This window comes from Ambystoma mexicanum, chromosome 8 (genome assembly GCF_040938575.1).
Source record: "Ambystoma mexicanum isolate Mex_15411 chromosome 8, UKY_AmexF1_1, whole genome shotgun sequence".
In the NCBI taxonomy this organism is placed as follows: Eukaryota; Metazoa; Chordata; class Amphibia; order Caudata; family Ambystomatidae; genus Ambystoma; species Ambystoma mexicanum.
The window spans coordinates 121,576,440-121,597,878 of record NC_090929.1 but is presented as its reverse complement, the minus strand read 5'-3'; the positions used below and the strand labels follow the sequence as shown (position 1 = coordinate 121,597,878).

At 45.5% G+C, this 21,439-nt stretch overlaps 1 protein-coding gene across 2 annotated transcripts in view; it reads left to right on the top strand.

Moving 5' to 3' along the window:
• Nucleotides 1-2,574: 2,574 nt before the first annotated feature.
• The window catches only part of ADGRD2 (adhesion G protein-coupled receptor D2), a 1,057,913-nt gene continuing 1,039,048 nt past the window's right edge, over nt 2,575-21,439 (top strand). Inside the window, exon 1 of one of the 2 annotated variants that reach the window (XM_069609449.1) lies at nt 2,575-2,711. The gene's annotated coding sequence lies outside the window, so the exon portion shown is untranslated. Of the gene's footprint in view, nt 2,712-16,967; nt 17,156-21,439 lie in introns of those variants that run through there. The other variant, XM_069609450.1, reaches the window with a different exon arrangement.

The window sequence follows — 21,439 nt, the reverse complement described above, 5'->3', positions numbered from 1 at the left end:
CTCGAGCCAGGACTTCTAGGTGCTACCTTTTCTTCACACAATATTTCCCGTTACTTTAAAAAATGATCACAATCCCATCCCCTTCATTTGCCATTCTCCTCAGTCTACTCCACATTCGTTCATTAATCGACTCAAGACCTTCGGTATCGACTTCTCCTCCAATCCGACCTCTTCGCCTTGCATCCACAGAGCACCCGTGGAAACCGGGCAGGGATTCCGTCAAAGGGGGACCTGCCCACCGTCTCGGTTCTTCTTGCAAGTTTATTTCTGTCGGTCACTCTCCACAGGAAACCCTGCGATCTTCCGGCTAATGGCAGAGGATACTCGATCGTCCAAAAGACTGGAGGCATACGGGTTTGGATCTTTTCCAACCATCCGCACTGCTACCATGTGGACTTATAGTCCTTTAATAATGGGCATTCAGTGGATGGGATTTACAGAATAACTCTGGGTCAAAATAATCAAACCAACTCAGGAAGATGGCAAAGGTTGATCTTTTATTAACAATTATCTAAAACAAGGAGGTTTCAAAGGACATCCACTGACGGTCTCTCAGTTCTCGACAAATTTCATATAAAAACATCTGTATATGCCTGAAAATACATAAGTAGTGATGTCATACTACGTGGCAAATAAGAAAAACTTAAAAGGGATTGTGATACGTTCAAGGGAAACATCTATGTATACTTTCTATAAGGGCTGGGATTGTTATTGGCTGTCTACTGTCAGGTTTACAATGTATGCCTACCTCTAAAACATGTCATCTTGAACACTATTAAGTACACAGTATATCATTGGCTCTCAAACCATAAGGCCCTTCGTTATACAGTCCTCTACAATTGGTTGGCACGCTCGTGCCATGTCTGGAACATTTGGTTCACTTAGCAGCATGTAAACTCATTCCCAGGTGCCATGAGGTGGACTTGACTTTACCTCCCCACCTAATTAGCCCAACATCTCTCATCACCCATGCCTTCTGCCATGCAGATTTTCTTTAAACTTGGCCTTGCAAAGTTTCCTGCTCTGTGGGAATATAAGGGAGAACAGGCTTTCTATCTCTATTTCTATCCTCAGCTCATGTGACAGGAGACCACAATCCTTGTCCATTCTGCTGCATTTAAATATTTTAAATGAATAATACTTGGCACTCTTAGTGTTCTTTCTTTGCCCCTTGATAAGGAATGATTAATCCTTCCACTGTGTATTGCTTTCAAGAATAGATAACCAACCTTGGCTACTTCTGTTCGGATGCCAGGCCAGACAGCCCGGCCAGGCTCTTCCACAATCTCAGCTTATTTGTGCTGTGACACAATTCTCTGCCTTTCCTCTCCAAGGGTTTTAGCTTGCTAAAATTCATGACACCGGTGTCCAGCTTCTATACAAGGGCGGCTTTGCCTGCAGTCTATTCACTACGTACAGCCAGCTTCTAGGAACACTTAGTCCACTTGCATTTCAGCGTCTGTACAATCATTGAAAGGTTGCATTTCTGTAGCGCTTTGCATGCGTGCAATCTTCTTTTCTGCATATGAAAGTTTACTTGATTCTTAAATTTGTCATCAGTTTCTGTAAGACCCATACCTTCTCTTCAGTCAGTATTCTCAGTGCGTCACACTCGTTTCTTGTGACATCACTAGCTTTTCTTTCAGTCTTTTTCATATTCCTTCAGGGAGTTCCTCCTTCAGATTGTCGTCTATTCGGGGAAACATTCAATAGGGTTTTCTCAGGGGATACCTTTTCTCAAACACTCGCTGTGGAACAACTGCTGGTGTGAAACATGGCACAGTCTCTGACTTCCAACATATAGGAGGCAGGGGGTGGGATTTCCTGCAGAGACGTGCAGCTGCTCCTCCACAGTCAGCTGAAGTCAGAGGTTCTGAGATGTACTTATTGGCAGTTTGTAACCAGAAGCGGACCGCCGCTTTGTACAAATGGCAAACAGGGAGTGGCATGGGTCACCCCTTGGATTAGAACCTTGTTTACGTATGTGGCTGGGACCGCCCCAATTTTTTTGCTCCAATACACTGTGATCTTTGTGTTTCCAAACTTTACAACTGTGTCTGTGTCGATTATTATGCGATGTGATTGGACCATGGTCTCCTTGCTTTTATCATAATGTGTAAGGGGGGGGTACAGTGGGGGATTGCCCTGCTATGTATGTAACACTTTCCCGATCGTGTCACTGTAGCCTGGTGTTCGCGATATAGGGCCCAAAACATGTGTGGTGGGTGGAGGGTCCAGCCCTTATAATGTTAAACATGGTGTCTCAGTGTGGCCTGGACCACACTCTGGGTACCAAGCGATTTTGCACAAAGGGTCCGGCTCGGCGGTTTGCGGTCAGGCATCCGTCCTCCACACAACACCCTGGCAGCCTTGGCTGTGTGTGGCCACGCAGCTGGCATAGCCCCTCTCGGGTGCGCCTGGCTCTAAGTCACATCTCCACAGACAGGAGGCTGCTCCCAGTGACTCGAATTTGCATCTCAAAAAAAGGCAGAGGGGAGGGAGAGGTGGGCTGCGGTGGAAGGCAGAAGTGGCCGGGAGCGTGAAGCGGCATGGTCTGAACCCGTGGAAGCCCCATGGAAGTGGCACCGAGGTGGTCCGTGGGCCGGCGTGCTGTGCGCATCGAAGCGCTGTGGATGCCATTTCTGTGAGTGCAGTGAGGGGTCGGCGTCGAAGGAGAAGGGATGCTTTGATCGCTGAGGGCACCAAATAAGGTAAGGCACTGGGGTGAACCCTATGCAACCTGCCGAAACAGCACCACTAAGCAGTGCTTATACGAATGTACAGCAGAGATTGCATGACACCGTTCCCCGTGTGCAACCCACAGCCAACCACAGATTGAAAGCACACTTTGATGTATTGGATTTGAAAGCCAGTATTTCAATCGCATCGCATCAAGCTGCTTCTTCTGGTGCATATCGCGCTGCGATGCGAAATGGAAAACCAATAGCAATGTAATCAATTTGTGCATTTGCCCACTACATATCTTTAAATGTACATGTGTGTCTATGCAGCATTGCACTGTGGCTACTAGGCAGTTCACGGTTTTTGAAGTGAAACCCACAGTTGCATTTGTTCGTTTTATATGTTGTTGTTTTTTGGTTCCGGAATCTGAAACGCTCCGAGAAACTGGAGAAGCAAAGCGGTGGGACCAGCAAGCGCGGGGACAGGGGATGAGATGAAAGCAAGGGGGCACAGAAGGAGGGTGGTCTTGGAGTGGAGCGAGAGTGCCGCATCAGGGGGTTACAGGAGTAGGAATGGAAGTAAAAGTGGGTAGAGAAGGGGCGCGTGTCGCGGGAGTAAGAACACAAGTAAACGTGAGTGGCGCCAGAGCAGAGGGGGCTCTGAGGGTAGGAATAGAAGTACAAATAGGGAGAGCCAGGGCAGGGGCCACAGGAGAAGGAATACAATAAAGACAAGGCGATCAGGAGGGGGGGGGGTCACAGGCACAGGAGTGCAAATAAAGTGGATAGAACGGGGGTCACAGGAGTAGGAATGGAAGTAAAGTGGGTTGAGCCACAGTAGCGGGGCACATGTGTAGGAACTGGAAGTAAAGTGGGTAGAGTCACAGTAGTGGGGCACAGGTGTAGGAATGTAAGTAAAGTGGATAGAACAGGAGTCACAGGAGTAGGAATGTCAGTAAAGTCAGTAGATCACAGTAGCGGGGCACAGGTGTAGGCATGGAAGTAAAGTGGGTAGAACAGTGGTCACAGGAGTAGGAATGGAAGAAAAGCTGGGTAGAGTCGCAGTAGAAGGGCACAGATGAAGGGATGTAAGTAAAGTGGGCAGATCAAAGTCACAGGAATAGGAATGTAAGTAAAGTGGGCAGAACAGGGGTCACAGGAGTAGGAAGTGAAGTAAACGTGGGAAGAGTCACAAAAGCAGGTCACAGGTGTAAGAATGGAAGTAAGTGGGTAGAACAGGGCTCACATGAGTAGGAATGGAAGTAAACATGGGTAGAGTCACAGCAGCGGGGCACAGGTGTAGGAATGGATGTAAAGTGAGTAGAACAAAGGTCACAGGATTAGGAATGAAAGTAAACGTGGGTAGAATCACAGAAGCGGGGCACAGGAATGGGAATGCAAGTAAAGTGGATAGAACAGGAGTCACAGGAGTAGGAATGTAAGTAAAGTGGGTAGATCACAGTAGCGGGGCATAGGTGTGAAAATGGAAGTAAAGTGGGTAGAACAGTGGTCACAGGAGTTGGAATGGAAGAACACATGGGTAGTGTCGCAGCAGGAGGGCACAGGTGAAGGGATGTAAGTAAAGTGGGCAGAACAAGAGTCACAGGAATAGGAATGTAAGTGAAGTGGGCAGAACAGGGGTCACAGGAGTAGGACATGAAGTAAATGTGGGAAGAGTCACAGAAGCAGGTCACAGCTTTAAGAATGGAAGTAAGTAGGTAGAACAGGGGTCACAGGAGTAGCAATGGAAGTAAACATGGGTAGAGTCACAACAGAGGGGCACATGTGTAGGAATGGAAGTAAAGTGGGTAGAACAAGGGTGAAAGGAGCAGGACTGGAAGAAAAGTGGGTAGAACAAGGGTCACATGAGTAGGAATGGGAGTACATGTGGGTAAAGCCACAGCAGCGAGTCACAGACATAGGAATGGACGTAAAGTGGATAAAACAGGGCTCACAGGAGTAGGAATGGAAGAAAACATGGGTAGAGTCACAGCAGCGGGGCACATGTGTAGGAATGGAAGTAAAGTGGGTAGAACAAGGGTCAAAGGAGCAGGAATGGAAGAAAAGTGGGTAGAACAAGGGTCAGAGTAGTAGGAATGGAAGTACATGTGGGTAAAGACACAGCAGCGAGTCACAGACATAGGAATGGAATTAAAGTGGATAGAACAGGGGTCACAAGAGTAGGAATGGAAGTAAAGTGGAGAGAACAGGGGTCACAGGAGTAGGAATGGAAGTGAACATGGGTAGAGTCACAGTAGAGGCGCACAGGTGTATGAATGGAAGTAAATTGGGTAGAGCAAGGGTTGCAGGAGTAGGAATACAAGGAAACGGGTAGAGTCACAACAGCAGGGCACATGTGTAGGAATGTAAGGAAAGTGGGTAGAACAAGGGTCACAGGAGTAGGAATGTAAGTAAGGTGGGCAGAACAGGGGTCACAGGAGTAGGAATGGAAGTAAACATGGGTAGAGTCATAGAAGCAGGGCACAGGTGTAGGAATGGAAGTAAATAGGTACAGCAGTGGCCACAGGAGTTGGAATGGAAATAAATGCCAGGGGACCACTATGGTGGTGACAGTGCACAGTATAAATATCCTTTAACATTAACATTAACATTAACATTAACATTAGAGTCACATCACGATGCACAGGTGTAGGAATGGAAGTAAAGTGGGTATAACAAGAGTCACAGGAATAGGAATGAAATAAAGTGGGCAGAACAGGGGTCACAAGAGTAGGACTGGAAGTAAAGGTGGGTAGAGGCACAGCAGTGGGCACAGGTGTAGGAATGGAAGTAAAGTGGGTAGAGCAGTGGTTGCAGGAGTAGAAATGTAAGTAAAGTGGGCAGAACAGGGGTCACAGGAGTAGGAATGGAAGTAAACGTGGGTAGATTCACAGCAGCGGGTGCACATGTGTCGGATTGGAAGTAAAGTGGGTAGAACAGGGGTCACAGGAGTAGGAATGGAAGAAAACATGGATAGAGTCACAGCAGCGGTCACAAGAACAATGCAGATTGTTTAACAACTGTACAGATGCCGTGACACAAGTAGGTTAAATGATCATAGAAGCTGGCTACATATAGCAAATAGATTGCAGGTGAAGCCGCCATTGTATATAGAAGAACGGGACATCAGTATTACCATTTTAGTTAAAGCAGACCCACAGAGGAGATGGATCAAAACTTTTTTGCAGTAAGGAATTAACAGAGAGCATTAAACAAGCAAGAAAGGCTGCTTGGCCTGATGTCAAGACTGGAAACAGCCAATAACTGGTTATCTATTTTCAAAGGCAGCAAAACGTTAGAAGGTAAGGCATGAGGAAAGAACATTGTGAGTGCCAAGTTTATTAATTTAAGACAACTGAGCTCAGCCGAATTGTGTCCTGTCACGTGAATTGAGGAGGAAAACAGGAGGTGGGCATGTGGTCTAGAAATTGAGATAGTCTGTACCCATACTCCCTCATATTCCCAGGGAAGAGAAGCTAGTGTAAGGTCAAGTTCAGAGGCAGGTCTGCATGGCAGAAGGCATGGATGGTTAGCAACAGATACAAGGTTAACTGGGTGGGGAGGTGAAGTCAAGTTCACCTCCCAGCATCTGGGTCTGAGCTTATGTGCTGCTAGTGTACCGAATGTTCCAGACACGGCACAAGCGTGCCAACCAATTATAGAGGGCCATATAACAAAGAGCCTTGTAGTTTAAGAACCAATAGTATTCCGTGTATCTGATAAGTGTTGAGGATGACTTGCACTAGAGGCAGGCTTAAGTTGATCACTTGATATTAGAGACCCAATCACAACCCAACCCATATAGAAAGTATACTTAGATATTCCCCTTAATCCAACCACAACACCCCATAGGTTTTTCATATTTAGCACGTGGCATGACGTCATGTGTGATGAACTTTTGTTATATAAGAGATGTTTTTCATGAAATTGTATGGAGAAAACATGAGTGAAGGTCCGTTGATGTTCATTGTCAACTTGACAACTTCCTGAGTCGGTCTTATTATTTGATGTTAGAGTTATTCTGCATCCCATCCATTGCATGACGTGTTACTGTAAGGACCTTACATTCACAACCCTTTTGGCATCTTCATCTGCGGCTTCGTTCCTGCAAGAGATAATATCTGTTTGCTTACTGTGCGCTGTGCATTTAACAACCACTATGGCTGCCGGGAGTTATAGCGCCTTAATAAGCCTATCCAATTAGGATGCGTGCTGCACTAGAGTGCCGTCTGTGCCGCGGTAGCCCCTCCTCTTCCAACATGCTGACTCCACGTATACGGTTGATGTCATGTAGGCGGAGTCACTGTACACTGCCACTTCCTGCCCTCTTGTTTCTCAAGCATGACAATGAGCACTACCAATTCTGCTGCTTGCGCTGAAAAGTGAGACAGTAGCCTTGCACTTGCTAAAACTTCAAATTCTCTGTTTAATCTATGTCTCACTACTGCTGGGCCTGAATGCATTTCCCCACTAGTCTGATCAATTTTCAAAGAACCATCAATAAAGAGAATTTCCCCTCCTGCTAAAGCATTCTCCATCACGCAGGGTATATCATCATAACATTCAACATAATTAGCACAGTCATGCTCATGATCACCTTCTCCTATTGGCTCAGCTATAAACGTGGCAGGATTCACTATGTAACATCTTACAATTTTAATCACTGGTTTCAAAATAATTACCTCATATGCTGAATCTCTTTGGGATGTCAATGTGCCCTTCGGTTTCTCTAAAATGGCAAACAGAGCATGCTCCATGAAGAGAGTCATAGAGCAGCCCATAACAATACTTGTAGACTTCTCAATAGCGAACGTGGCAGCTGCCAATGAATGTTCACAAGCAAAGTGTCTTTACATAACTGGGTCTAAAATTCCATTGTAAAATGCTAAAGGCTTGTACCCCAATGTAATTCTCTGTGTAAGTACTGCTGTCATGACTGTCCCATTTGTGTGCGAAAGCAAATCAAATTCCTCAGGATAATTGGGAAATCCCAAACCGGGGCTGTAGAAATTGCTTTTTTATGTTCCTGAAATCCTTCCTCCATTTCTTCAGTCCATTCTATTTTTACTTTTTCCTCCTGTGCTTTCTTTTGAGCTTTCAAAAGTGCTGTTCTATACGTACTATAATCTAACACACAGGCTCTGACATAGTTGCATAACCCCACTAATCTTTGCATCTGATTCACAGTGTCCGGTTTGGGAGTTTTCATAATTGCCTTGGCTCTTTCAGGCGTCACTTTCTTTCATTCATGCAAAATCAATTGACCTATATATAAACCCTCTTCTTGACAATATTGCAATTTCTCCTTGTCTTCCTCATATCCCTTGTCTGGTAAAATGGTCATCAACCGAACATAATCTTGTCTGCACTCATCTTCTGTGGTGCTGCAAATTAAAATGTCATCTACGTATTGTATCACTGTACTCTTAAGATCAATATTGCCTAAATCCATCTGTAGGACTCTATTAAAGATTGATGGGGACTCACAGTGCCCCTGGGGCAAGGAAGTATATTTCGGGTTTGGCAAAATGTAAATGACGTCAAGTCTTGTGAGTCCTTGTGCAATGGGATCGAGAAAAACGCATTCTTCAAATCGATCACTGTAAAATATCAAGCTTCCATTGGGATACTGCACAGTTTCGTCGCCGGATTAGGAACTAAAGGAAACTCTGCATCTACGATCTGGTTAATGAGTCTCATATCTTGTATAATTCTCCATGACCCACCTTTAGATTTTTTGATCCGATATACCATGGTATTACACAACGATTCTGATGGCAACCGAATTCCTTGTTTCATCAGTGCTGAGATAGTCTGGAATATACCCTCATCAGCTTCTCGATACATGGGGAACTGTTTTGCTCGAGGTAAAATCGCTCCTGGGTTAAGCTTTATTTTAACCTTCTCTATTCCCTTCAATAAACCTACATCATAAGGGCCTGTAGTGAAAAGGATGCTTAGTACCTTCTCCAAGTCTCCCTGAAAAAATGCTGGACGTTGCTGCATTATCGCCATTCAGTGTGGAACTTACCTTTTCTCTATTCGTATCCAGTATGTGATGCTCATAAAGAACACCACTTCATCATCTGTTTGGTCTTTCCTGAACAGGAATCTGTAACCTCCCTCAAGAGCTAATACGGTCCCCAGTGGTCTACCCTCATCATCTACTCCTTCAAGCATTGCCATTTCCTTTCGTACTATGGCTGCTTCCAATTCTATTGGGATAGTCTGTCCCCCCTCTTCATCCATAAATATTCGTGGTCTAAACAAAAACTTGTCAGGTATCCTCACAATGTTTCCCACTAAACCAGGTAGCCATGGCAACAGAATGCTCACTCAATACAGAAAAATCTCTGGATCTACTTGGACGCCTCTCAGAGACACTTGCCCTGTGAACGCCAGTATAAATTCTCCCACGTTCAAAGAGTGTATTCCTGGAGTGGAGAACACTATCCCCTGATCAGTGAATGAAATCGTCATGTTACGTTTTGTCATTAAATCTCTTCCCAGAATGTAAACCGGTGTCTGTCGGGAATATAACAAAGGAACAGGCATGTCACACTCTCCTATAGAGACTGGTAATTCATTAGTAAATGGAACTCAACTCGTAGCTCCAGAGAACCCTTGAGCATTCATGGCAATTCCCGACATTAGATATTTTCCCTCTTGTATGAATGAATGAGTAGCTCCAGTGTGTACTAGAAAAGAAAAAGATTTGCCTCCTATTGTCAGATGGACCCTTGGTTTCTCTTGGGGGTCTGGTGTCACAGATTGTACTGAACACATCAAGTCAGCCTGTGAGCTGTCCTATTGTGGGTATAGGCTCACCCCCGTCCCTGTGAAAGGATTCTCTCCTACCACAGTGACACCTCCTATTCTGGGTCTCAGTACTTGTCCTGTGTTTGCATACTGCTGTGTCTGCATTCAGGCTTGTTGCGTCTGCCCTTGCAGTGGATTCATTTGCACTCGTTCTTGCTGTTGCACCTGCTGCACTCATGGCGCTTGTGTCTGATACAATGTCTGATCCTGGTTGAAACTTTCTGTAATCTGTGTACTATATGGTGGAAGATAAACTGTCCGTCCTCTTGAAAATTGGACATTTTGTACATTCCCTTGGCTCCCACATATGTGTGCAATGTGCCCTGTCATCCCACAAGTCCAATATACTGGAGTTGCTTGTCTGAAAATCCCTCCTTGAATACTCTGGCTCTCATTCTGTGTACCTTGAATCCACTTTGATTATTTTAAAATCCTCCTCTTCCTCTATAGCCTATACCTCTGCCTTGCAGGACAAACCCATATCCACCTTGGTCCACTGGGCGCAGATACTCACCTGCGATGTACCCACTGCTTCCTGCATTCCCAATCCTTCTCCGCTTGTCAATACCGCCCTTCTATGGCACATTTTGACAATTTCTTCTGAACTAACTTGGCTTCCTCAATTTTCTATTCTCATCTTTCTTCTTATTTTATTCTTGTAATAACTGACAATGGTGTACTATTGTCAACTGTATCTCAGCCCAAGGTTTTGCTTCCATCCCCACTTGTTTCTTCATCTGTCTCTGCAGTACCCTAACATAAAATGTGGTAAAATAATGCCACTGTCTTTTCCCACGGCTCTCGAGTTTCAAGTTGCCATTTCTCCTGAATATCCTGAATATAAGCAATAGGGTCTTCATCTTCCTTCATCTTGAGTGTCATAATTGCACCCATATCTGATGTGTCAGGCAACTGTACTTTGAGTGCTCTCCAAACATCTGCTCTACAATTATTAAACAGCTCCCCATCATGCGCTGTATTCTGTTCGGTAACACTTGAAGACCCCACTCTTCTCCATATGTCATCAACTCTCTCCCCAAGATTAGCTACCATGAGAGCTTTTATGTTTTGTATGGCCTATGTGTTTCCTACTGTCATGTTTTCTAATTTGTTTATCCATTTCCCAGGAGCCAAAGTCAAACTTGTGAGCTTACACCTTAAATGATCTTTTACCATCTGTGGCCATGGAATATTCTACTGTATTTCTCCTGCTTTTTACAATAAGGGAAACTGTGTAAACCCTGCCCCACAGTTGGATCCTACTATTATTCTATCCCTGGCAGGGATGATCGTCCCTGTCTGCCTCCTTATGTGTAACGACCTTAACCTGCTCACACAAAGTAGCGACTCTCCCTTCTCAACATATGATCATCCTCAGGGATGCTCAGGGTATGCTATGGGATCTGGTGTCCGACCCTTAGGTTGTTCCAGATCAGACCATCTCACTTCCTTGTCCATTTGCAGACTTCCTTCAGGGGTACATGCGCTCCCTCCTCCTACCTTGAGGGTAGATTTTCTTTCCTCATTTGGCATGTCTTTTCCCAAACTAGTGTTACCATCATCCCCTTCACCCTTATCCAGATTAAATCTACTTAAAGACAATGCTCAATGTTCATCACTGAACAGGCTTCCCTTCTCTCTTTGTGATCGAGACATTAGGGGTTGATCATCATTCCCTTGAGTTTCATACTCGCTATTTCTTCTCAACTGTTGCTAGATCTTATCAATCCTTTTTCCGATGCTTTCCGCATCACATCTTTCGTCATCTAACGCAACTCTAGATGCCCCTGACGTTGCATCCTTTATCCAAAGGAACTCTTCTATTCTATCTCATTTTATTTCTGGGCTTGGCCCTACTGGTTCTTTACAAGTGAGACTGGGGTCAAGACCTTGTTGTCTCCTCTTTTGTTCCACTTCTTCGTCTATCTCTCTTTGCTTTCTTGCATCCCTTTGAATTCTTTCTTCCTCTTGCCTTCTTTCTTCCCCTCTCCTTATTCCTTCCCTTCTTTCCTCTTCTTCCCTTCATCTCTGTAATCTTTTATCCTTTAGTCTTTGCACTTCCGCCTCTTCTTTCTTCCTTTCTTGTCTATGTCTTTCTTCTATCACTCTCTGTGTTTATTGGCATACTGCCTTTGTTCTTCTGCCTGTTCTTCTTTTCTCTCTTGCTCCTCCTGATATATTTGTTCATGTCGCTCTCTGTTCTTTTTTTTCTGCTCATCGTCTCTTAATCTCTTCTCTCGTTCTTCATCCTTTCCTTCTTGTTCGTCCTTGTCTTCTCTTTGCCTAACTTCCTCAATACTCTTCCTATCTATTTTAAGTAAGATCTGTGCTCCCATCTATTGGTTCTGCACGAGCGCTATCTCGTCAGCTTTATCCTTCTCTCCTTTCCATCTCTTAATTTTCCTGTCTATTTGTGTCAACAATTTTGACCACTCACTCCTTTCTCCTTCGTCTTGTATGATCTTATAGATCTCTTCTTATCCTTTTATTCTCCTCTGGACTATCATCACTATTCTAAAATGGGGGTTCGTATATCAGATTACTATACCCTATTGCCGCTTTCAACTGCTTTAAAGGGTAAAAACCTATTTTTTCAATACTAGCACCTTTTACTTCGGGCGAGGCAAGGGGAGCTGAAGGCTCAACACCTTCCTCCTTTCGCTGACTATGCATCCAGTCCTCAGGTGGAGGTTCTTCCCTTTCTTCCTGGTACATTTTCCAGAGCTCTAAAGTCGCTTATCTTTTCTCTCATTTCTTCCCCGTGTACACAGCGTGCAAGTATGTGGTCATGTGTTGCAATAGCGCTTTTGACAATTATCTCCCTTGTGGCCATGGCATGAAGATTTTATCCACCATGCCTTTCATCCATTCCGCACTATACTGTTTGAGCGTGGGCATATGCTTTGTTTGTTTGTTTGTTTATTTGTATTACGCACCAGACCCTGGGGTATCAGGGCTCATTGGAAACAATAAATCTTACAGCTTGATTACACATCAATGAAAAATACAATAAGCAAGTGCAGGTATATAAAATATATGCGAATTGCTGGTAGATATATATAATGGGGTCTTTTACAAACATTCATTCAGGGCTATAAGAGTTATGGTAGAATTTGATACAACGTTCAGAGAGTATATACAGTGCAGGGAGAAGTGGGGCACTAACATTATTGGTCATTGGCCTTCAGCCAGTTGATAAGATTCTGCCTGAAATTGGAGCATGTTTGATCCAAGCGCGAAGGGGGGTGTTAGGGCATTCCAGAGTTGCGCATCCTTAACAGGAAAGCTACAGCCTCCGACCTTGGAAAGTTTGAATCTTGGGATTAAGAGGCAATTTTTATTGGCTGTTCTGGTAGGCCTGGTTGCAGCTTTCTTGGTGACTCTCTCCATGAATTAGCTGGCTGCAGGCTTGTTCAGGCATTTGTGAATTAGTGAGGCTGATTTTAGTCATGGGTAGATAGCCAATTATTTTGTCTTCTTGTCTCCGAGAGGTGCTCTCTCCTTGATATACCAAGGGCTGCTCTCAGGGCATTGCTCTGGATGGTTTGGATTCTCTTTGCAATGTGCTTATTGGCACAGATATAAAGAGAGTTTCAATAATCTAATTTTGACAATATTAGAGCTCTAGCAAGGATGATGCAGCTATTCTCCGAAAGGAATGGTTTGCCTGCTCTTATTAATTTACAGGTTTATGCTGTGGCTGACACTATAGAGTTTACTTGTTTGGTGAATGAAAGGGTGGAGTCGAGGTAAAAACCTTGAGTTTTTTCCTCGTTAGCGACTGTAATAGTGTTGTCGATGTTGAAGGTAGTATATTTAGGGCCTCGTTTTTTTAGACTTGTAGTAGTGCCCAGGATGATGATATCAGTTTTGTCATCATTCAGGCATAGACCATGTGTAGCCATCCATGCCTGGATGATGAGATATATCCTATCCACCAAGGCCAAATCCTTGTCATAATCCCCAGTAAGTGGAAGGAGAATCTGGGTATCATCTGCATAGTTTGTGTAGGTGATACCAAGATGGTCCAGATCGTCGAAGAGGGGCTTAGTGAATATGTTATATAGTGTGGGTGAGATACAAGATCCCTGGGGTATGCCACAGGTGGTGGGATAGGGTCGGCAGCAGTAGATGGTGAAAAAACTCTCATAGTTCTGTTACTTAGGAATGATTGTATCCAGCCTATGGCATCTTTTGAGAAATGCGCAGCTGTGTCTAGATGGCTGCATAAGATCTCGTGGTCCACAAGGTCAAACGCAGCCGAAAGATCAAGGAGCATGAGTAGGGCAGGTTTCCCATTATCCCTGAGCTCATCAATTTGAGCCATCAGGTCAATCAGGGCGGTTTCCGTGCCATGTTGTGGTCGGAAACCAGACTGGCGCGCTCCTAGAAGATGGTTAGTTTCCAGATACTTCTGTATTTGTAGATGAGCCACCTTATCTAGAATTTTTTGAAGAAATGGCACTGTTGTTATTGGCCGGTAATTGTTGGGAATGGCTGGGTCAACAGTTTGTTTGGTAATGTTTTACATAGATGCATCAGAGGAGTATCTATCATAATGACAAGTCTCAATTGACTGTCAATACTTACCAGACTATTGAAATAACCTTTGCACTTTTGCTTAAATCACCACTTTTTCAACGCCTTTAATGCAATAAATATGAGCATACAGCATCAATCACTGCTCACACCTCTAATTTCTTGATTAGGTATCTCTATCTTTTGATTGATACCAATCACTTTGCTATGCTCAATCACTATTGCTCCTCAACTTTTTCAATTCCTTTACAACTTTTATCGCTCTTCGATATTTTTACTCAACAAACAGCATACAGACTAGTTGACATTATACATCAATAAACACTGTGATCACCTTTTTCTCGTTCACCTTTACTTGATACCCTATACAGGTTTTGATACGTCACCTTACGTAAACCTGTTTATGTGTTATATGTTTCTACTCTGCCCCCATTGGGATTTGAAACATCTTCTTCTGAAACTCCTTTGAGCCAGGACCTCTAGGTGCTACCTTTTCTTCATACAATATTTCCTGTTACTTTAAAAAATGATCACAATCCCATCCCCTTCATTTGCCATTTTCCTTAGTCTACTCCACATTCGTTCATTAATCGACTTCTCCTCCAATCCGACCACTTCGCCTTCCATCTGCAGAGCACCCGTGGAAACTGGGCACAGATTCCGTCAAAGGGGACCTGCCCACCCTCTCGGTTCTTCTTGAAAGTTTATTTCTATCGGTCACTCTCCACAGGAAACCCTGTTAATGGCAGAGGATACTCGATTGTCCGAAAGACTGGGGACAAACTGGTTTGGATCTTTTCCAACCATCCGCACTGCTACCATGTGGACTTATAGTCCTTTAGTAACATGCATTCAATGGATGGGGTTTACAGAATATCTCTGAGTCAAAATAAGCAAACCAACTCAGGAAGATGGCAAAAGTTGCTGTTTTATTAACAACTATCTAAAACAGGGAGGTTACAATGGACATCCGTGAACGTTCTCTCAGTTCTTCGACAAATTTCATATGAAAACATCTGTATATGCAGAAAATACATCAGCAGTGATGTCATACTACGTGGCAAATAAGAAAAACTAACAAGGGATTGTGATACCTTCAAGGGGAACATCGAAGTATACTTTCTATACGGGCTGGGATTGTTATTGGCTGTCTACTGGCCTACCTCTAAAACATGTCATCTTCAACACTATTAAGTACACAGTATATCATTGGCTCTCAAACCATAAGGCCCTTCGTTATATGGCCCTCTACAATTGGTTGGCATGCTTTGTCTCGAACATTCGGTTCACTTAGCAGCACGTAAACTCATTCCCAGGTGCCATGAGGTGGACTTGACTTTACCTCCTCACCAAATTAGCCCAACACCTCTCATCACTCATGCCTTCTACCATGCAGATTGTCTGTGAACTTGACCTTGCAAAGTATCCTTGTCTCTAGGAATATATGCAAGTACAGGCTTTCACTATGGGTGTTCTAGGACTCCAAGCTGAACTCTATTTCCATCCTCAGCTCACGTGACAGGAGACCATAATCCTGGTCCTTTCTGCAGCATTTAAATGTCTTAAATGAATAAAACTTGGCACTCTTTGATAAGGAATGATTCATCCTTCCAACTTGTATTGCTTTCAAGTATAGATAATTGACCTAGGCTACGTCTGTTCTTATGCCAAGTCAGACAGCCCTGCCAGGCTCTTCCACGATCTCAGCTTATTCATGGTGCAACACACTTCTCGGCCTTTCCTCTCCAAGTGTCCTGGCTTGCTAAAATTTATGACACCGATATCCAGCTTCTATATAATGGCGGCTTCGCCTGCAGTCTATTCACTACGTATAGCCAGATTAGTGTACTTGCGTTACAGCGTTTGTACAATCATTGAACGGTTGCATTTCTATAGCACTTTGCATGCTTGCAATCTTCTTTTCTGCATATGAAAGTTTACTCGATTCTTAAATTTATCATCAGTTTCTTTAAGACCCATACCTTCTCTTTAGTCAGTATTCTCAGTGGATTACACACGTCTGTTGTGACGTCACTAGCTTCTCTTTCGATCTTTTTCATATTCCTTCAGGTAGCTCCTCCCTCAGATTGTCGTCTATTTCGGAGATACATTTGATAGGGTTGTCCAAATGGGTATCTTCTTTCAAACACATGCTGCGGTATTGGCACAACTGCTGGTGTCAAACATGGCTCAGTCTCTGACTTCCAAAATATAGGAGGCAGGGGGCGGGATTTCCTGCAGAGGCAAGCAGCTGCTCCTCTCCAGTCAGCTCAAGTCAGATGCCCCGAGATGTACTGATTGGCAGTTCATAACCAGAAGCGGACGGCCGCTTTGTACAAATGGCAAACAGGGAGTGGCACGGGTCACCCCATTGGATTATAATTTTGTTTACGTATGTGGCTGGGACTGCCCCAATTTGTTTGCTCCAATAAACTGTGATCTTTGTGTTTCCAAACATCTGTGTTGATTATTATGCGATGTGATTGGACCGTGGTCTCCTTGCTTTTGTGTGTTTTATGTGTAAGGGGGGGGTACAGTGGGGGATTGCCCTGCTATGTATGTAACACTTTCCCGATCGTGTCACTGTAGCCTGGTGTTGGCGATATAGGGCCCAAATCATGTGTGGTGGGGGGAGGGTGCAGCCCTTATAATGTTAAACATGGTGTCTCAGTGTGGCCTGGACCACACTCTGGGTACCAAGTGATTTTTGCACAAAAGGTCCGGCTCGGTGGTTTGCGGTCAGGCATCCGTCCTCCACACAGCACCCTGGCAGCCTTGGCTGCGTGTGGCCACGCAGCTGGCATAGCCCCTCTCGGGTGCGCCTGGCTCCAAGTCACATCTCCACAGACAGGAGGCTGCTCCCAGTGACTCGAATTTGCATCTCAAAAAAAGGCAGAGGGGAGGGAGAGGTGGGCTGCAGTGGAAGGCAGAAGTGGCCGGGAGCGTGAAGCGGCATGGTCTGAACCCGTGGGAGCCCCATGGAAGTGGCACCGAGGAGGTCCGTGGGACCGCGTGCTGTGCGCATCGAAGCGCTGTGGATGCCATTTCTGTGAGTGCAGTGAGGGGTCGGCGGCGAAGGAGAAGGGATGCTTTGATCGTTGAGGGCACCAAATAAGGTAAGGCACTGGGGTGAACCCTATGCAACCTGCCGAAACAGCACCACTAAGCAGTGTTTATACGAATGCACAGCAGAGATTGCATGACACCGTTCCCTGTGTGCAACCCACAGCCAACCACAGATTGAAAGCACACTTTGATGTATTGGATTTGAAAGCCAGTATTTCAATCGCATCGCATCAAGCTGCTTCTTCTGGTGCATATCGCGCTGCGATGCAGCGCGAAATGGAAAACCAATAGCAATGTAATCAATGTGTGCATTTGCCCACTACATATCTTTAAATGTACCTGTGTGTCTATGCAGCATTGCACTGTGGCTACTAGGCAGTTCACGGTTTTTGAAGTTAAACCCACAGTTGCATATGTTCTTTTATTTCTTGTTGTTTTTTGCTTCCGGAACCTGAAACGCTCCGAGAAACTGGAGAAGCAAAGCGGTGGGACCAGCAAGCGGGGGGACAGGGGATGAGATGAAAGCAAGGGGGCACAGAAGGTGGGTGGTCTTGGAGTGGTAGAGCGAGAGTGCCGCATCAGGGGGTTACAACCGATGGAATGGAAGTGAAAGTGGGCAGAGAAGGGGCGCGTGTCACAGGAGTAGTACACACGTAAAAGTGAGTGGAACCAGAGCAGAAGGGGCTCTGAGGGTAGGAATAGAAGTACAAATAGGGAGAGACAGGGCAGGGGCCACAGGAGAAGGAATACAATGAAGACAAGGCGATCAGGAGCGGGGTTCACAGGCACAGGAGTGTAAGTAAAGTGGATAGAAAAGGGGTCACAGGCACAGGAATGTAAGTAAAGTGGGTACGACAGGGGTCACAGGATTAGGGATGGAAGTAAAGTGGGTACGACAGGGGTCACAGGATTAGGGATGGAAGTAAAGTGGGTACGACAGGGGTCACAGGATTAGGGATGGAAGTAAAGTGGGTACGACAGGGGTCACAGGATTAGGGATGGAAGTAAAGTGGGTCGAGTCACAGTAGCGGGTCACAGGCACAGGAATGGAAGTACAGTGGGTAGAACAGGGGTCACAGGCATAGGAGTGTAAGTAAAGGGAGTAGAACAGGGGTCACATGAGTAGGAATGGAAGTAAAGTGGGTCCAGTCACAGTAGCAGGGGGTCACAGGTGTAAGAATGGAAGTAAAGTGGTTGAGTCACAGTAGCGGGGCACATGTGTTGGAAACGGAAGTAAAGTGGGTAGATCCACAATAGTGGGGCACATGTTTAGGAATGGAAGTAAAGTGGGTAGAACAAGGGACATAGGAGTAGGAATGGAAGTAAACACGGGTAGAGTCACAGAAGCAGGGCACACGTGTAGGAATGGAAGTAAAGTGGACAGAACAAGAGTTATAGGAGTAGGAATGTAAGTAAAGTGGGTAGAGTCACAGTAGTGGGCACAGGTGTAGGAATAGAAGTAAAGTGGGTAGAACAGTGGTCATAGGAGTAGGAAGGTACGAAAACCTGGGTAGAGTCGCATCAGCAGGGCACAGTTGTAGGAATAGAAATAAGGTGGGTAGAACTATGGTCACAGGAATAGGAATGTAAGTAAAGTGGGCAGAACAGGGGTCACAGGAGTTTGAAGTGAAGTAAACGTGGGAAGAGTCAGAGAAGTGGGGCACAGGTGTAAGAATGGAAGTAAGTGGGTAGAACAGGGGTCACAGGTGCAGGAATGGAAGAATAGTGGGTAGAGTCACAGCAGCGGTGCACAGGTGTAGGAATGGAAGTAAATTGGGTACAACAAGGGTCAAAGGAACAGGAATGGAAGATTAGTGGGTAGAACAAGGGTCACAGGAGTAGGAATGGAAGTACACGTGGGTAGCGTCCCTGCAGCGGGGCACATGTGTAGGAATGGAAGTAAAGTGGGTAGAACAAGCGTCACATGAGTAGGAATTGAAGTAATCGTCGGTAGAGTCCCAGCAGTGGGGCACAGGTCTAGGAATGGAAATAAAGTGGGTAGAGCATGTGTTACAGGAGTAGGAATGGAAGTATATGTGGGTAAAGATACAGCAGTGGGTCACATACATAGGAATTGAAGTAAAGTGTATAGACCAGGGGTCACAGGATTGGGAATGGAAGTAAAGGGGGTAGAGTCACAGTAGCAGGACACAGGTGTAGGAATGGAAGTAAAGTGGGTATAACACGAGTCACAGGAATAGGAACTGAATAAAGTGGGCAGAACAGGGGTCACACGAGTAGGACTGGAAGTAAACGTGGGTAGGGTCACAGCAGCGGGCACAGGTGTAGGAAAGGAAGTAAAGTGGGTATAACAAGAGTCACAGGAATAGGAACAGAATAAAGTGGGCAGAACAGGGGTCACAAAAGTAGGACTGGAAGTAAACGTGGGTAGAGTCACAGCAGCGGGCACAGGTGTGGGAATGGAAGTAAAGTGGGAATAACAAGAGTCACAGGAATAGGAACTGAATAAAGTGGGCAGAACAGGGGTCACAAGAGTATGACTGGAAGTAAACATAGGTAGAGTTACAGCAGCGGGCACAGGTGTAGGAATGGAAGTAAAGTGGGTAGAACAGTGGTCACAGGAGTAGGAATGTAAGTAAAGTGGGCAGAACAGGGGTCACAGGAGTAGGAATGGAAGTACACATGGGTAGAGTCACAGAAGCGCAGCACAGGTGTAGGAATGGAAGTAAAGTGGGAATAACAAGAATCACAGGAATAGGAACTGAATAAAGTGGGCAGAATAGGGGTCACAAGAGTATGACTGGAAGTAAACGTGGGTAGAGTTACAGCAGCGGGCACAGGTGTAGGAATGGAAGTAAAGTGGGTAGAACAGCGGTCACAAGAGTAGGAATGTAAGTAAAGTGGGCAGAACAGGGGTCACAGGAGTAGGAATGGAAGTACACATGGGTAGAGTCACAGAAGCGGGGCACAGGTGTAGGAATGGAAGTAAATGGGTACAGCAGTGGGCACAGGAGTAGGAATGGAGTGAAACGCCAGGGAACCACTACGGCGGTGACAGTGCATGGTATAAATATCCTTCAACTTAACATTAACACTAGAGTCACATCGGTGATGCACAGGTGTAGGAATGGAAGTAAAGTGGGAAGAACAGGGGTCACAAGAGTAGGACTGGAAGTAAAGGTGGGTAGAGTCACAGCAGCGGGCACAGGTGTAGGAATGGAAGTAAAATGGGTAGGACAAAGGTGACAGGAGTAGGAATGTAAGTAAAGTGGGCAGAACAGGGGTCATAGGAGAATTAATGGAAGTAAACGTGGGTAGAGTCACAGCAGCAAGAGCACAGGTGTTGGAATGGAAGTAAAGTGGGTAAAACAGGGGTCACTGGAGTAGGAATGGAAGTAAACGTGGGTAGAGTCATAGCAGCGGTCACACACATAGGAATGGAAGTAAAGCGTAAGAGCAGTGGTCACAGGAGTAGGAATAGAAGTAAAAGTGGGTCGAGGAGAAGGGGGTCACAGGAGTAGGAGTGTAAATAAAAGTGGGTAGAGCAGAGGTCACAGGAGTAGGAATTCAAGCAAACATGGATAGAGCCACAGCAGCAGGGCACAGGTTAAGAAATGGAAGTAAAAATGGGTGGAGCAGAAGAAGTTGTCACAGGATTAAGAGTGTAAGTAAAAATGGGTAGAGCAGAGCATAGGTGTAGGAATGGAATGGAATTAAAGACTGAGATCCTTCTCATTGGAATGCCTGATCCCTGCTCCCCTCCCACTCTCAGGCCACCCTCCGTGGGCCCCAACCCATCACCCTCTTGTGAGGCAAAAAACCTTGGGCGTCATCTTTCGACTCCTCTCTCTCCTTCCCCGTCACATCACGGACCTTGTCCAGAAGTTCAGCTTTCAGCTCCACCACCTCAGAGGCTTTCTCCCTTTCCTCACCTTCCCCCAGAGGTTCTGTCTCCAGTGCCCTGGTTCTCTCTAGGCTTGACTATTGCAACAGCCTCTTCCTCAATCTCCTTCTTTCTTCCCTTCACCCTCTCCAACGAATCCAGAATAGGGCTGCAAGACTAATCCTTGGCTTCAAGCCCAGGGACCGCATCTCTCCAGCCCTAACATCTCTGCACCAGCTCCCGGTAGCTGAAAGGATCAAATTCAAAACCCTCTGCATCATCCACAAGGCTTTCTGGGGCTAGGACCCCGCTACATTCAACTTTCTCTTCCGAAATACCTCCCTACTAGAGTCCTTCGGTCCTCTGCTCCAACTCTCTGCAGCTCCAACGTTTCTCCAAGCAGAGAGTGTGGGTAGATCTTTTTCTTTGGCAGGAACCTCCCTCTGGAATGGCCCTCCTGCCCCTCTCAAACTTGAGCCGGATCGCCTCA